General features: G+C 40.4%; 1 long non-coding RNA gene across 1 annotated transcript; it reads right to left on the minus strand.

Moving 5' to 3' along the window:
• Positions 1 to 207: 207 nt before the first annotated feature.
• Positions 208 to 5,165, minus strand: LOC115191145 (uncharacterized). Its single transcript, XR_003877540.1, has 2 exons — positions 5,108 to 5,165; positions 208 to 300 (listed from the first exon to the last, which is right to left on the minus strand). It is a non-coding gene; the product is annotated as an uncharacterized LOC115191145 (long non-coding RNA).
• Between the last annotated feature and the right edge of the window lie 819 nt (positions 5,166 to 5,984).

Consider the following 5,984-nt stretch of genomic DNA (forward strand, 5'->3'; position numbering starts at 1 on the left):
CACACACACACACACACACACACACAGCATATATCTTTGTCCAAGTGGTGGTCAGAATGTTTGTCTTAACTAGCCTGATAAGTCAAACATGTCTGATATGAACATTGACATAAACTCTCCACATACTTGAGTTTCTCCAGTCTGCAGTGTGGATCCTCCAGTCCAGCAGAGAGCAGTCTGACTCCTGAGTCTCCTGGGTGATTGTAGCTCAGGTCCAGCTCTCTCAGGTATGAGGGGTTTGAACTGAGAACTGAGACCAGAGAAGCACAGCCTTCCTCTGTGACTAGACAGCCTGACAGCCTGCAAAGAGTCAAATCATATTAAAATCACACTGCTATTCTTTGGTGGTGAAAATAGTGGCAGTATATTTCTTCAACATATTCAGATACATCAGTGTCCTGAAACCTGCCATATCTATTCAGAAATTAATGTATCATTATTAGAAATGACAAATTATCAAAGTATTGCTTATAGATAGAAAAATATATAGTACAAATATTTGAGTAGACTGACCAGACCAGTTTAAAAAACAGTATCAGTCAGAAGACAGACAGTGAGGTATCAGATTTAGATTGTATTGAGAATGCAGTCACACCATATATATTTTGACAGTGAAGATAGCATTTTAAATGTGGCTCTATAATCCAACATTTTGGATTTGAGATCAAATGTTTCATATGAGGTGACAGTATATAATGTCACCTTTTATTTGTGGGTATTTTAATACATATCTGTTTCACCATTTAGTAAAATAAAAGCACTTCATGTATCTAGTCCCCCTATTTGAAGAAGTCATAAGTTTTCTGACCAATTCACTCATAGTGTATTAAAGTAGTCAAAAGTTTAGTATCTGGTCGTAAACATGTTGGTTGCATTTGCAGTTTGTTTTGGTTATGTTTTTCCCAATAATAAAATGGTGGATGATGACTGGATTAATATTCTGTCTAAGTGAGTACATAACATGTTTCTAAACACTAAATGAATCCTGATGATAACATGATTAATACAAATCATGAATGAATCATGAATAATAGTGAGTGAGAAAAGTTACAGAGGCTACAACAAAACATGCTAACCTCTCACCATTACCAATAACAGAGGATACAACAAAACATGCTAACCTCTCACCATTACCAATAACAGAGGCTACAACAAAACATGCTAACCTCTCACCATTACCAATAACAGAGGCTACAACAAAACATGCTAACCTCTCACCATTACCAATAACAGAGGATACAACAGAACATGCTAACCTCTCACCATTACCAATAAAAGAGACTACAACAAAACATGCTAACCTCTCACCATTACCAATAACAGAGGATACAACAAAACATGCTAACCTCTCACCATTACCAATAACAGAGGCTACAACAAAACATGCTAACCTCTCACCATTACCAAAACAGGGGAGATTAGCATTTATACTGATATTTGTGGCTCTATAACTTTGTTATTCATCATTATTCACATCAAAACGGCAAAATATATGTATGAATTCCCTCAAATAAAAGGTGACATTCTGTACTGTCGCCTAATATGAAACATTCCATCTCAAATCCAAAATGCTGGAGCATAGCACCAAATTTAAAACTGTAAGCTTCACTGTCCAAACACATATGGTGTGGACTATGTGTGCCTGGTAAACACATGTGGATCTGGTGAACAGTTATCACTTGTTGACCAACTACAGGAATACTGACCTCAGAGTCTCCAGTTTACAGTGGGGATTCCCCAGTCCAGCAGAGAGCAGCTTCACTCCTGAATCCTTCAGGTCATTGTTACTCAGATCCAGCTCTCTCAGGTGTGAGGGGTTTGACCTCAGAGCTGAGACCAGAGAAGCACAGCCTTCCTCTGTGACTAGACAGCCTGACAGCCTGCAAAGAGTCAAATCATATTAAAACCACACTGATATTCTTTGGTGGTGAAAATAGTAGCAGTATATTTTTTTCTACAATTTCAGATACATCAGTGTCCTGAAACCTGCCATATCTGTTCGTAAATGAATGTATCATTATTATAAATGATCAGAATACTACTTTTAGATAGAGACATGTATAGTACAAATATTTGAGTAGACTGACCAGACCAGTTTAAAAAGCAGTATCAGTCAAAAGACAGACAGTGAGGTATCATATTTAGATTGTATTGAGTATACAGTCCACACTATATATAATACTGACCTCAGAGTCTCCAGTTTACAGTGGGGATTCCCCAGTCCAGCAGAGAGCAGCTTCACTCCTGAATCCTTCAGGTCATTTTTTCCCAGATCCAGCTCTCTCAGGTGTGAGGGGTTTGACTCCAGAGCTGAGACCAGAGAAGTACAGCCTTCCTCTGTGACTCCACAGCCTGACAGCCTGACAAAGAGATCATCATGACTTCACAAACACACTGTTAATTTAACAAGTAGTGTAGAAGGACAATTAACCTTTAATTGTAATTGATATGTTAAAATTAACATAGAATATCCAGTTCGTTAACTGTAACACCCCCAAGGTCCTGTGGTGAAACGAGTATTGCTGTGCAAGGTATTGGGCAACAGCTTTTGTCCAGTGTGTGACCTGTGTGTGTGTGTGTGTGTGTGTGTCCAGTATGCGTCTAGTGTGTGTCCAGTGTGTGTCCAGTGTGTGTCCAGTGTGTGTGTGTGCCCAGTGTGTTTGTGTGTAAAAGTGTGTCCAGTGTGTGTCCATTGTGTATGTCCATTGTGTGTCCAATGTGTGTTTGAGATGACACACACTATGGGCACACACACACACACACACACACACACACACACACACACACACCTTGTGGTGTTCTGCACTTTTTTTTCTTTTTTTTCAAAGATGGTGTAGCAGTCAGACGTCTTTGTCTTTGTCGTGTCCCTTGTATATATATTTCTATATATTTTTCTTTGCATATCTTTTTAAAATATTTTCCTAAACCTCAACTTTTAAATACTCTCCTGCAACCCGCCTCACCTAATGTGGTGTGGATCGTTTTTTTCTAAAGTATTTCTATTTACTTCGGATCTGGAATCCCTCAACTGAAGATAGCCAGCTAACTACCTACCAGCTATCAGTCAGCAAACCATTGCTAGCGGTCATCAGCTAACCTTTAGCTCAGAAAGCTCTCGCCAGTTCGTACAACGTGACTCAAACCAGAGCATAACGGACCTATTTTTCTCTCCATATCCTCGGATTCCTACCGCAAACGCTGAAACTTTTCATCTGGATCTTCGCAACTAGCTAACCGCAATCCCGGGTGACTACTCCTGGCTAGCGTTTCCATCCCAGAACAAGCACCAATTAGCCTGAAGCTAGGGCTCCTGGGCTACCACCGAAGCCCACTCCCGGGCTACAATATCCGGACCCCTTCTACTGCTGGTACAGGGCACGGAACCCCACCGATCCTCTACGACTGGAATACCGACATAATCTGCCCGAGGATTCCAACAGGCCCCTCAGGCGCGACGTCCGCTGAAGGCCAATTCTGCTAACCGCGGCCTGCTAGCTATCTAGAGCTACTTGGAATGCCACCTTCCACGACTGGTCTATCGACGTCACTGCACAACATCCCCCAAAGTGGATGATGACTGGATTAATATTCTGTCTAAGTGAGTCCATAACATGTTTCTAAACACTACTAAATGAATCCTGATGATAACATGATTAATACAAATCATGAATGAATCATGAATAATAATGAGTGAAAAAGTTACAGAGGCTACAACAAAACATGCTAACCTCTCACCATTACCAATAACAGAGGCTACAACAAAACATGCTAACCTCTCACCATTACCAATAACAGAGGCTACAACAAAACATGCTAACCTCTCACCATTACCAATAACACAGGCTACAACAAAACACGCTAACCTTTCACCATTACCAATAACAGAGGCTACATCAAAACATGCTAACCTCACACCATTAGCAATAACAGAGGCTACATCAAAACATGCTAACCTCTCACCATTACCAATAACAGAGGCTACATCAAAACATGCTAACCTCACACCATTAGCAATAACAGAGGCTACATCAAAACATGCTAACCTCTCACCATTACCAATAACAGAGGATACAACAAAACATGCTAACCTCTCACCATTACCAATAACAGAGGCTACAACAAAACATGGTAACCTCTCACCATTACCAATAACAGAGGATACAACAAAACATGCTAACCTCTCCCCATTACCAATAACAGAGACTACAACAAAACATGCTAACCTCTCACCATTACCAATAACAGAGGATACAACAAAACATGCTAACCTCTCACAATTACCAATAACAGAGGCTACAACAAAACATGCTAACCTCTCACCATTACCAATAACAGGGGAGATTAGCATTTATACTGATATTTGTGGCTCTATAACTTTGTTATTCATCATTATTCACATCGAAACGGTAAAATATATGTATGAATTCCCTCAAATAAAAGGTGACATTCTGTACTGTCGCCTAATATGAAACATTCCATCTTAAATCCAAAATTCTGGAGTATAGCACCAAATTTAAAACTGTAGGCTTCACTGTCCAAACACATATGGTGTGGACTATGTGTGCCTGGTAAACACATGTGGATCTGGTGAACAGTTATCACTTGTTGACCAACTACAGGAATACTGACCTCAGAGTCTCCAGTTTACAGTGGGGATTCCCCTGTCCAGCAGAGAGCAGCTTCACTCCTGAATCCTTCAGGTCATTGTTACTCAGATCCAGCTCTCTCAGGTGTGAGGGGTTTGACCTCAGAGCTGACACCAGAGAAGCACAGCCTTCCTCTGTGACTAGACAGCCTGACAGCCTGCAGAGTCAAATCATATTAAAACCACACTGATATTCTTTGGTGGTGAAAATAGTGGCAGTATATTTTTTTCTACAATTTCAGATACATCAGTGTCCTGAAACCTGCCATATCTGTTCGTAAATGAATGTATCATTATTATAAATGATCATAATACTACTTTTAGATAGAGACATGTATAGTACAAATATTTGAGTAGACTGACCAGACCAGTTTAAAAAGCAGTATCAGTCAAAAGACAGACAGTGAGGTATCATATTTAGATTGTATTGAGTATACAGTCCACACTATATATAATACTGACCTCAGAGTCTCCAGTTTACAGTGGGGATTCCCCAGTCCAGCAGAGAGCAGCTTCACTCCTGAATCCTTCAGGTCATTTTTTCCCAGATCCAGCTCTCTCAGGTGTGAGGGGTTTGACTCCAGAGCTGAGACCAGAGAAGTACAGCCTTCCTCTGTGACTCCACAGCCTGACAGCCTGACAAAGAGATCATCATGACTTCACAAACACACTGTTAATTTAACAAGTAGTGTAGAAGGACAATTAACCTTTAATTGTAATTGATATGTTAAAATTAACATAGAATATCCAGTTCGTTAACTGTAACACCCCCAAGGTCCTGTGGTGAAACGAGTATTGCTGTGCAAGGTATTGGGCAACAGCTTTTGTCCAGTGTGTGGGTGTCCAGTGTGTGACCAGTGTGTGTGTGTGTGTGTCCAGTATGCGTCTAGTGTGTGTCCAGTGTGTGTCCAGTGTGTGTCCAGTGTGTGTGTGCGTGTGTGTCCAGTGTGTGCGTGTGTGTGTGCCAAGTGTGTGTGTGTGTGTAAAAGTGTGTCCAGTGTGTGTCCATTGTGTATGTCCATTGTGTGTCCAATGTGTGTTTGAGATGACACACACTATGGGCACACAGACACACACACACACACACACACACTCACAAAAACATCTTGTGGTGTTCTGCATTTTTTTTTTTTTTTTTTTCAAAGATGGTGTAGCAGTCAGACGTCTATGTCTTTGTCTTTGTCTTTGTCTTGTCATGTCGCTTGTATATATATTTTTATATATTTTTCTTTGCATATCTTTTTTAAAATATTTTCCTAAACCTCAACTTTTAAATACTCTCCTGCAACCCGCCTCACCCAATGTGGTGTGGATCTGTTTTTTCTAAAGTATTTCTATT

Source organism: Salmo trutta, unplaced genomic scaffold, assembly GCF_901001165.1.
Source record: "Salmo trutta unplaced genomic scaffold, fSalTru1.1, whole genome shotgun sequence".
Taxonomy (NCBI): domain Eukaryota; kingdom Metazoa; phylum Chordata; class Actinopteri; order Salmoniformes; family Salmonidae; genus Salmo; species Salmo trutta.